This window comes from Micromys minutus (assembly GCF_963924665.1).
Source record: "Micromys minutus genome assembly, chromosome: 11".
Classification (NCBI taxonomy): domain Eukaryota; kingdom Metazoa; phylum Chordata; class Mammalia; order Rodentia; family Muridae; genus Micromys; species Micromys minutus.
Window position 1 is genome coordinate 23023387 of NC_137980.1, and position 12140 is coordinate 23035526.

General features: G+C 42.1%; 1 pseudogene across 1 annotated transcript; it reads right to left on the minus strand.

Moving 5' to 3' along the window:
• Positions 1-4676: 4676 nt before the first annotated feature.
• On the minus strand, positions 4677-10414 carry LOC308427604 (dnaJ homolog subfamily C member 9-like; annotated as a pseudogene). Its single transcript has 2 exons — positions 10267-10414; positions 4677-5401 (listed from the first exon to the last, which is right to left on the minus strand). The product of its transcript is annotated as a dnaJ homolog subfamily C member 9-like (transcript).
• Between the last annotated feature and the right edge of the window lie 1726 nt (positions 10415-12140).

Here is a 12140-nt window from a genome sequence, read left to right on the forward strand (position 1 = left end):
AGGCTGGCCTGAAAACTACCATCTTTATGCCTCAACCAACAGGGTGCTGGGATTGTAGGCATGTGCCGTCATATCTAGCTCATGGTTTCTTTAACTCTATGCTTATAAGTTATACTTTTTTGATACCATAAAAGTCATCAATTTTAAGTGGAAGACCTATTTTATTGACAAGACACAACTACACTAAGTACCCATTTGTTGGACTTTGAACTCATTTTTCCCACAAGTATATAGAGACAAAATAAATTTTCCAGGATGTCCCAATACGTATTCTACAGAACAGGTGTCCTAGTTATGGCATGAAGTGGAAATTACTGATTTCTTTAGTGACTCCGTTGTGTCATGTGATGTCTGGAGACTGTCTCACAAGAGGATGTTTTGCTGAGAACAGACACATGGTGTTTTCCTAGAATCTGCCTGGAAAGGGTGCATGTGGTGTTTTGCTGAATAAATACCAGGTAAAATCTAAAAGCCTGAGATATTGGTGTTCTGTTCAGGAAATTTTCCCCTATGTTTATATGTTCGAGGGTTTTATGCATTTTCACTTCTATTAGATCCAGGGTATCTGGTTTTATGTGGAGGTTAATGAGCCACTTAAACTTGAGCTTTGTACAGGAAGATAAAAATGGACCATATGCATTCTTTACATGCAGACCTTCAGTTAGACCAGCATCATTTGGAGAAATGGCTTTCCTTTTTCCACTGTATGATTTTGACTTCCTTGTCAAAAATCAACTGACCATAGATGTGGGAGTTTATTTCTGGGTCTTCAATTTGATTCCATTGATATACCTGGCTATTTCTGTACCAATACCATATGGTTTTATCACTATTGCTCTGTAGTAGAGCTTGGAGTCAGAAATGATGATTCCCCAGAAGTTCTCTTATTGTAGAGAATTTTTTTCACTACCCTGCTTTTTTGTTATTCCACATGAAGTTCAGAGTTACTCTTTCTTCCCCCTGCAAAAAAAATTATTGGAAATTTTCTGCATTTACATTTCAGATGTTATCCCTTTTCCACAATCCCATCCACTCCTCCTCCCATTGCCTCCATGTGCTCCCTCTCCCAACCACCCTCTCCCACCTAAGCACCTTGGTGTTCCCCTACTCTGAAAAAATGAGCCTTTGCTGGACCAAAGACCTCTCCTCCCACTGATGTCAGAAAATGCTATTCCTCTTCTGCATATGTACCTTGGGCCATGGGCCTTTACTTGCAAACTCATTGGTTGGTGTTTTAGTCCCTGGGAGTTGTGGTGGTTTTGGATAGTAATTACTCTTTCTATATCTCTGAAGAATTGAGCCATCTCTCCAGCCCCACAGTCTTCTTTTAAACATAGAAAAACTTTATTAATTTTGAGAGTCTTATATGATATGCTTTGCTGATTGATATTCATCCAACTCTTTCTTGATTTACTCTACCTTCTTTCTCCATACAACTCAGTGTCCTTATTTTTTTTATTTATAAATACTGCAAGGGAAACTGATGACACATAAACATTCCTTTTGGATTAATCAGTTTAGAAAGAAATATATATATATATATATATATATATATATATATATATAATATATATATATTTTATATATTTATATATATTATATATATAGATATATATAATAAATATATTATTATAATAATATATAAAATATATATATATAATATTACATGATATGATAAATACTGTTGACATTGAGGGCATTTCAGGGTAATAGAAAATAAGTGAACAGTGATGATGGTTAGCAGAGGAATAAATATAGTCATATCTACTAATGTCCCATATATAAATATATGAGTTATAAAACATACAATGTATACATGAATTACACATATACATGTATTACCTCAGGTTCCCACCTCCATGTGTAGTGTGACCTGCACTTCTAGATTCAGGAAAATTTATCAGAAACAAACAGCAGATTCCTGCTTTGATTGTTCCCAGTGCCCAGAAAATGAGGTTTCCAATGAGACAGGTGCATTATTGCATGTAGGAAAAAATTGCTGAATTAAAATATCTTCCCTTTCCAAACTAAAAATGTAAAATGGACTAGACAGAAACTGAAGACCTAAATTCTGTGTGTTTCAAAATGTAATCACTTGAATATCAACTTCTTTTTTTTTCTTACAACTTTATTTTAAAAAGAGAGATACATGTACAGATTTTTTAAAGCATTTTGGCATAAAACTATATGAATATATTTTGTCAGCACTTAATTCTTTTAGAGGTTTGATAGCATGCATTGAAATCTTACTAATTACCAAAGTATAAAGTACATGTAGAATGTAACATGGAAACAGTAAAAGCTGAATATCAACTTCTTTGGCATCCTGTAAATAACTCATACTATCTTCTACAAATGACTCATTCTCTCACAATATAGTGGTTACTGATTTTACATTATGCAAAACATTTTAGGGAGACATACATCTGTAACCATTTAAAACAAACTTTAGGCATAATCTACATAAGTTTAATCTTCCTTGATTCTTTGTACAAAGTAACTTGACTACATGATCATTCACACTTTTACCCTCCTATCATCCAGCTTGGTTTCTGACAAAGACGATATTCTCAGCGTACCAGCCGTTGTTAAATAAAATACACTTTCAGAGTGTATGGGAGTTAAAGGATTAAGTATTTCCTGTCAAAGAATTAGAACAAGAGTGAAAATTTCAACAGTGCACACACCCAGAGATGTAATACTGTATATCAATGTTTTGCAAGAGGAATTTTATGTTTTTGTTCCTATGTGAAAATACAAAGAGAACAATGTTCAAGCCCAACCAAGTTCATAATTCAGTTCATCAGCTGGCACTGAGAACTATGTCTGTGCACTGCACATGTCTATGAGCAGTGAGCTTATGCTTTGAAGAATTAAATAAACTGAAAAAAATGCTTGTTACTATTCATAACACACTAAACATATATTTTTCTTCCTTTTTGTTTAATAAATATTTTCCTACTCCATTTTCCATGACAGTGTTCTGTTCCATCACAAAGCATAGATTAATACAGAGCAACCTTAGGTCAATGCTTCTTATGGTAAAAAGGAACAAAATACATGCTCAACACCAAAATATATTTGATGTATCCTCTGAGTGATATAAATAATCAATTTTGAAGAATATAACTATGGCATCTTATTAGGGTTTATCTTTTATTGCTAGCAGATATGGAGCAGTTTGTAAGGTGTCCAGATGATAAATATGCCAACTTGGAGGGAACCCACTGCCTCCAAGTGCTGTGTCATTTCTGGCTTTAAAAGATCTAGTGGGGATGACTCTAGGCTGCTTAGCCTGTGCTCTCTGCCCTCACAGTTCTAGTACTCTTCACCTTTGTCAAGAACAAGCATACGTCCACTGTGGGGTCCAATAACTGCATCCTTAGCTACATCCTCCTCATTTTTCTCATCTTGTGCTTTCTCTGCTCCTTGTTCTTTATTCTTTATTTCTTCTTTGACCAAGTTGTCATTGAGTAGGGCATTGTTCAGCTTTCATGTGTATGTAGGATTTCCATTGTTTTTGTTGTTACTAAAGACCAGCTTTAGTCTATGATGATCCAATAGGATGCATGTGATTATTTCAATCTTCTTATATCTGTTGAAGCCTGTTTTGCGGCTGATTATATGGTCAATTTTAGATAAGGTACCATGAGGTGCTGAGAAGAAGGTATATTTTTTTGGTTTAGGATGGAATGCTCTACAGATATTTGCTAAATACGTTTGGTTCATAACTTTTGTTAGTTTCACTGTGTCTCTGTTTAGGTTCTGTTTCCATTATATGTCCCTTGATGAGAGTGGGATGTTGAAGTCTCCCACTATTGTTGTGAGTGGTTCAATGTATGCTTTGAGCTTTAATAAAGTTTCTTTTATGAATGTGTGTGCCCTTGTATTTGGAGCATGGATGTTCAGCATTGAGAGTTCATCTTGACAGATTTTTCCTTTGATGAATATGAAGTCTCCTTCCCTTTTTTTTTTTTTTTTTTTTTTTGATAACTTTTGGTTGAAAGTCAATTTTACTCGATATTACAATGGCTACTCCACCTTGTTTCTTGGGACCATTTGCTTGAAAAACTTTTCCCATCCTTTTACTCTCAGGTAGTGTCTGTCTTGGTTACTGAGATTCGTTTCCCATATGCAGCAGAAATACTGGTTTCTGTTTATATATCCAGTTAGTCTATATCTTTTTATTGGGAAATTGACTCCACTGATGCTAAGAGATATTAAGGAATAGTGACTGTTGTTTCCTGTTATTTTTTTTTCTTTGTCATTGTTTCTTTATTTAGCCATATACAATCTTACCAAAAAAGTTTGTAATAATATGAATACCCACATCTACTGCAAGGACAGAAGACAAACCTAACAGTAGAACAAGCAAAGATCTGTTAGGCTTAAGACCAAATCACAGTGGCATTTACTTAGAAGACAGCTGTTCAGCAAGTGTTTTGAGGGTGTTCTCCATAGGTAGAGTATCTCTTCAGTGCATGCACATCAGCAAGAGCAGCCCACAGAAACCAATATTCTAGATAGAGCTCTTTGGGTACAAGGCCCACAGAAGCAAATGTCAAACCCACCCTCCATCACCACTGCACATCCTTCACGTGAAGCCCTCACAGTGTTAGGTGAATTCTAGAAACTAAGATCAGGTTGATGAATCCTGCTTAGCTTAGGCAGGACAAACAAGTTCTCTCAAAGGTTACATTAATGGCTGCCTTTACCTTGTCTACACAGTACCACTGACATAACCCGTGAAGAGAAAAACTCCATTACTTCTTTTCCTTCTTGTGTGCTGTTCCTTTCCCTCCTTTGGAAGGTTTGCAGTATTTTGCTTCCATTTGAGCCAGAAAACTGTCCATTTCTTTTTGCCGATCCTTTTGTCTGCTCTGGATGAGTGCTTTCAGGCTATCCGCTCCTTCTTCCAGTCCCAGCTCCTTTCTGCTCAACTCTGCTTCTTTAGCCTCTTCCTGAGCCCTTGTTTTCCTTGCATTCATCTTTTGCTTAGACTCTTTGACGAAGGCATTGTAGGATGGAACCTCTTTGGCATCAATAGCTTTTTGAATGATGTTTCTTATCCTGGGTTCATCTGTGTAGTGTACACAAAGCACAGACTCCATGATCTGATCCATGTCGCCCTTGAAGTCCAGATAGGCCTGCTTAATATCTTTTAGCTCTTCTTCGGAGCCTTTGTATGTCTTTTCAAAAGCTTGAATATCTTCTAGCGATATCTTTTTAAAGAGTAATCTCCAATACGCATCCCAGTCCCGGTCTTCGCTGAGGCCATCAGAGTCTTTGGCCACTGTCCCCTGTTCATCGTACACAGCTTTCTGCTCCTTGTCACTCAGAACCGCGTATTCTCTCCCCAAGATCTGGAAGTGACGGGTGGCGTCCTCTTTCTGGTCCTCCTCTGTCCCGCGCAACCGTCTCGCCTGCAAGAACGACGCGGCACACAAAATAGAATCCTTCTGCGGTAAACTTTATTAATCTGGAAAAACCGGTACTTGCTTCACGTAACGAAAAAGACGGAGAAAACCAAGAGATCCAAGGAGACGAACAGGACGAACAAGCTCCACGAGACGGCCGAAAAACCAACGGGAGAAAGAGAGGAAGAAGAGAGGAAGAGAGGAAAAGAGGAAGAGAGAAGAGGCAGAAGAGAAAGGAAGAGAGAGAGGAGCTATCCAGCCCGTCCCCTATAAAAGGATCAGTCCTTGCCTTGGACGCGGAGCCCCCTGATTGGTTGAGACTCAGCAGGCCCTATGACGCCACGGAAGAGGCGGAACTCATGAGGCGGAAAAGTTACCCAGCCTGTGCGCACATGGCTTGTTTACTGCTAACTCCAGCCAGATATCAGCGCCATCTTGTAATGGCGAATGCGTGGGAATGTGTGGGCGGCGCCCCACATCTCCCCCTATCTTTTATACTTTGAGCAAAGTAGGACACCCATATTAGGAGGGCGGAGATAGAGGTCAAATCCTCATTAAGGTGTATAAAGACCATGTACAGGAGTAACCGCTAGGCCTTTTGTAGCCCGCAGTACACCTGACCTGTCACTCTGCCGTTTTTCTGAGGGAGGGACACTGGGGCAGGAAACCCTCATACAAATGGCTTATCTCCCGGAGAATACCCCGCGACCAGGGGTTTCTCAGTGCGATGCTAAGCTCGGCATCCCTCATGGGCTGCTCAAACCAGACACTCTAATCCTGTGCAATGAACCGAAGTTCTAGGAGTGCAAGAGCTGTCTGGCCGGCGACCTACTGCTTAAGCAAAGACAAACAGATATCGGCTGATGCTGCATGTTCTAGAGCGACAGGCGCTTGGGCAGTAACCACCTTGTCTCTTTTTTGTTTGGGCCTCGAGCTTACAAACCAGCCAGAGAAGCAACGCAAGTCTGCAGCAAAGGATTGCTCCCAAGAGTCCCACCCCCACCCAAGTTAGTATCGGGGGTGAAAAGGTTAGGGGAGACTGTAGCATCAAGTTCCACTGGAATTGGTTTCAGGAATGCCGACAGAATCGCCCATCTCGTCTCTTCTCTGGCTCTCTGGTTCCACCGCGTCAGGAGCAGGGCTGTCATCAGGAGTCTCTGCCGTTTTTCGCGTGAGCCTCTCGGGAACCCAGAAAGGATTATTTTCATCCTGAGGAAAAACACAAACAGCTCCCCTGGATCTTATCAACACAAGATCCGGTCCTTTCCATTCATTAGTTATGACATCTTTCCATTTTACCATCTCTTTTGGTTTATCCATGGGTAGGCAATGCCTTTCAGCTGCCGTATGGCCATGGTCATCAAGATTTAAAAAGTTTAAGGTGAACAGTGCCATGGATACTGCGGTCCTAGGCACGGGGGGCAAGGCCTGCATAATCCCCCCTTTCTGTTTTATTAGATATGATTTAAGAGTGCGGTGAGCACGTTCCACAATACCTTGTCCTTGTGGATTATACGGCAAACCTGTAAGATGAGTCACAGCCATCTGGCTACAAAATTGTTGAAATTTTTGTGAGGTAAAAGCCGGTCCGTTGTCTGTCTTTAAGAACTTTGGCTTACCCCAGGCACTCCAAGCCTCCAAGCAATGTTGGATGGCATGTGAGGCCTTTTCTCCAGATAAGGGAGTGGCTACAATTATTCCTGAACAGGTATCAATGGATACATGTACATATTGCAGCTTACCAAAGGCGGGGACATGGGTAACGTCCATTTGCCATATTTGAAGAGGCTGGATGCCCCGAGGATTAACCCCCGAGTGGGGCGCAGGCAGAAACTGACTGCAATTTTGGCAATTGACAACAATATCGCGAGCCTGTTTTCTGGAAATGGAAAAGCGGTGCCGCAAAGTTTCGGAAGTTACATGAAAGTTTTTGTGAAAACTTTTAGCAGCCTCTAGCGGCGAAGACATGGCTATAGCAATTATTTTTGTAGCCCTGTCTGCCAAATCATTGCCTTTAGCCATAGGTCCTGGCAATCCAGAATGAGCTCTAATGTGAGTAATATAAAAGGGCGATCTTCTGGCTAGAAGGCAATTTTGAATTTGCGCAAAAATTGAGGCAACTCTGCTAGACGGTTTAATAATGCCAGCCGCCTCAAGCAAATTGACAGCATTAACAACATAAGATGAATCAGACACTATATTTATAGGCTCTGAAAAACGTTGTAAAACCTCAAGAACCACTAAACATTCTACCACCTGTGGGGAGGTTTCTGTGTACTGCCTCGAGTAGACCTGACCGTTAACCACAAAAGCCCCCAGCCCCGTTTTGGAACCGTCAGTATAAATAACTAACCCTTCTTTTAGGGGACTACAGGACGTTACTTTGGGAAAAACTACAAGTTGAGTTAAAGCAAACTGTAAAATTGGATGTTTTGGGTAATGATTGTCTATTTTTCCTGAAAAGGAAGTGACTAAGATAGCCCAATCATTTGAAGTGGCAGCAAGAGTGGAAACCTGCATGGCATTATAGGGAACAATTAACAGCTGTGGCTCACTGCCAAAATGCGTGATGGCAGATTTTAGCCCCCTCAGCGCTAATTGCGCCACAGCATCTGGATACCAGTCAATTATTTTAGCTGGCGAGGCATTAGGATGCACCCACAGCAAGGGTCCTTGCTGCCAGAGCACCGCAGTAGGGAGCCGGTTTGTTTTAAAAACACATAATGAGAAAGGTTTATCATAATCCATGCGAACCAATTGTGCATCCTGTATAGCTTTTTTTACCAACTGTAACGCTCTTTCTGCTTGCGGGGTCAAACTTCTAGGTGAGGAAACATGCGGATCTCCTTCTAAAACATCGAATAAGGGTTTAAGTTCAGCAGAAGGAATCTTAAGAAAAGGTCTAAGCCAATTAATGTCTCCCAGTAATTTTTGAAAATCATTAAGAGTGTGGAGGTGATCTCTTCTTATCTCGAGCTTTTGAGGGACAATCTTATCAGTGAATAAATACCACAGACCCTAGGAATTGACCAGTATCAAAAATCTGGAGCTTTTCTGTGGCAATATATAGGCCCTTACTTTTTAGGGCCTGTAACAATATAGGAAATGCCTCTTTTAAAATCATCAAATTTTTGTGGCATAATGTAAGACGCACCTGTTTCTTTACTCTCTCTGGGAGGAATGAGAAGGCCTTTAAAGGTGCACGTGTCTCATAAGGAGGGGCTACTGGTAAAGGAGGCGCTGTCGGGACAACTGGGGACAAGCGCGTGGGCCTATACTGCTCGTCAGGATAATATCCTTTTTCCTCATAACTAGCTGCTCCTTCATCTACCCCTGCCTCCTCTTCTGGGTCTAAGCCTTCTCGCTCATAATCATCATCTGAAGTCTCGGGGCTATCAATGTCTAGAGCCTCGAAGTCTTCTACAGGGTACAAACTGACTCCCCTTCTCCTAACATTAGAGGGCATAAGGGAATAATAATCTGAAGGTTCGTGGGTAGCTACTCTCCCGCTATACCGCGTTTCTGGAGGTCCTTTTTCCTTAGGGGGATAATACCTTTTCCTGCGCGCGCCCATTCTCTCACTCTGTTCGGCTTCTGATAGCCTATCCTGCGCTTCACTCAATACCTCTTGCCCCGCAGCGACGGCGGGCCTACAACTCTCATCTCTTAAACAATTTTGTACCATCGTCCAAATGGCCATGGTTCCGGGCCCGAGGTTTCCAGCATTCTGTGCACAGTTTAATTCTCTACCCAATCTGTTCCATGAGGCTGGTGAGAGAGACCCAGAAACTGCAAACCAAGGGGCAGTACGCTCAACCTCTCTTACAAAACGCTGCAAGATGTGGGTGGGCAATTCTAAATCTCTCTGCTTAAGAATTGACTGCAGGGCTGTAATGGTCGAGTGTGAAGAGCCCATCACAGCAATGTAATGCCCGCGGCTTATTCGCGTGGCGGCCCAAGGCGAAACTGAAAGGCAAGTCTCAGCGCGTTCCGCTTTTTTTTTATCTACAAAGACTTATGGAACGCAGGGGTGCCTCTGCTTATCTACGTCCGACTTAAGCACAAAATTAACACCAGCCCCGTTGGACACAGAGGAAATTAAGAGGAAGAGAATAAAAACTGCACTGACGAAGACCGGAGCCTCTACAGACCCTTCACACGGCCGTGGAAGATTTAAACCAACTTAAAGAAAGATCCAGGATCAGACATACCTTGCCGAACTAATCTCCCCGCAGTTCTGAATTCTGTGGTGCAGACGATGGAGTGGTCGAATTTCCCGGGTTTGAGGCACCAGATGTCCCGCGCAACCGTCTCGCCTGCAAGAACGACGCGGCACACAAAATAGAATCCTTCTGCGGTAAACTTTATTAATCTGGAAAAACCGGTACTTGCTTCACGTAACGAAAAAGACGGAGAAAACCAAGAGATCCAAGGAGACGAACAGGACGAACAAGCTCCACGAGACGGCCGAAAAACCAACGGGAGAAAGAGAGGAAGAAGAGAGGAAGAGAGGAAAAGAGGAAGAGAGAAGAGGCAGAAGAGAAAGGAAGAGAGAGAGGAGCTATCCAGCCTGTCCCCTATAAAAGGATCAGTCCTTGCCTTGGACGCGGAGCCCCCTGATTGGTTGAGACTCAGCAGGCCCTATGACGCCACGGAAGAGGCGGAACTCATGAGGCGGAAAAGTTACCCAGCCTGTGCGCACATGGCTTGTTTACTGCTAACTCCAGCCAGATATCAGCGCCATCTTGTAATGGCGAATGCGTGGGAATGTGTGGGCGGCGCCCCACAGCCGGATATCCGCGCCATCTTGTAATGACGGAAGCGTGGGAATGTGTGGGCGGCGCCCCACACTCCTCTACTCTGTCGGGGTCCACTTGCAGGGACACCTTGTGGTAGCCGCGTCGGACCTCGCTGTCGGAAGCCTCGCGCCCTACGCCCAGCACCTGGTAGGGGTCGGCGGTGCCAAAAACCTGCTCGCACAGCTCCAGCAGCCCCATGCCAGGGAAGAGTCTGCTCCTCGAACTCTGCGAAGCTGTGAACACAGCCGCTCCCCCCCCCCCCCCGCCCGCCGCCTTTTCCCACCCCTCCTGTTATTTTTATTGTTAGAGGTAGAATTATGTTTGTGTTGCTATCTTCTTTTGGGTTTGTTGCAAGAAGATTATTACTTTCTTGCTTTTCCTACAGTGTAGTTTTCCTCCTTGTTTTGGAGTTTTCCATCTATTGTCCTTTGTAGGGCTGAATTTGTGGACAGATATTGTGTAAATTTGCTTTTGTCCTAGAATATCTTGGTTTCTCCATCTATGGTAATTGAGAGTTTTGCTAGATATGGTAGCCTGGGCTGGCATTTGTGTTCTCTTAGGGTCTGTATGACATCTGTCCAGGATCTTCTAGCTTTCATAATCTCTGTTGAAAAGTCTAGTATAATTCTGATTTGTCTGCCTTTATATGTTACTTGATCTTTTTCCCTTACTGCTTTTAATATTCTTTCTTTGTTGTGTGCATTTGGTGTTTTTACTATTATGTGATGGGGGGAATTTCTTTTCTTATCTAATCTATTTGAAGTTCTGTAGGCTTCTTACTTGTTCATGGGTATCTCTTTCTTTAGGTTAGGTAAGTTTTCTTCTGTAATGTTGGTTAAGATATTTACTGGTTCTTTAAGTTGAGAATCCTTAAATCCTTGTTGTCTTCTATACCTGTTATCCTTGGGTTTAGTCTTCTCATTGTGTCCTGGATTTTCTTGATGTTTTGGGTTAGGACTTTTTGCTTTATACTTTTTGCCTTTTCTTTGACTATTGTGTCAATGTTTTCTATGGTATCTTCTGCCCCTGAGATTCTCTCTTTAATCTCTTGTATTCTGTTATCTATAACTCCTGATCTCATTCCTAGGTTTTCTATCTCCAGGGTTGTCTCTCTTTGTGATTTTTTGTTTGTTTGTTTCTATTATCAGAACATTTATTTTTAAATCCTGGAAGGTTTTGTTCAATTCCTTCACCTCTTTGGTTGTGTCCTGTAACTCTTTAAGGGATTTTTGTGTTTCTTCCTTAAGGGCTTCTACTTCTTTACCTGTGTTCTCCTGCATTTCATTAAGAGAGTTATTCATATCCTTTTTAAAATCCTCTATCATTATCATGAGTTATGATTTTAAATCTAAATCTTGCTTTTCCAGTGTGTTTGGATATCCAGTACTTGCTGTGGTGGGAGAACTGGGTTCTGGTGATGTCAAGTAGTCTTGGTTTCTGTTGCTTAGGTTCTTGTGCTTCCCTCTTGACATCTTGTTATGTCTGATGTTAGCTGGTCTTGTCTCTGACTGGAGCTTGTCCCTCCTGTGGGCCTGTGAACCTTAAGAGTGAGAGCAATCCTGTGAGGCCAGCTCTCTCCTGGCAGATTGTGGGCCTGGAAGGCTATGGGACAGTCTTAGCTTTGGGCACAGATTGAGACTAGAAGGGTCCTGTCCCAGGCCACTCTGCGGCTTCCATGGCCCATACGCTCTCGGCAGGTCTCTTTTTGGACTGTCAGTGGAGTAAAATTGGGGTCTCAACTGTGCTTAGGAGTGAGAATGCTCCTGGGAGACCAGCTCTCTTCAGGCTGGTTTTGTGTCCAGGGGGCTGTGGGACTGCCCCAGCTCTGGGTGCAGATGGAGACCTTGGTAGTTTGTTTATTTTTGAAGGTATAATTTAATTTTTTTCTTTATATTCTGTGTTTCCAAAACACCATTTGTGCCCC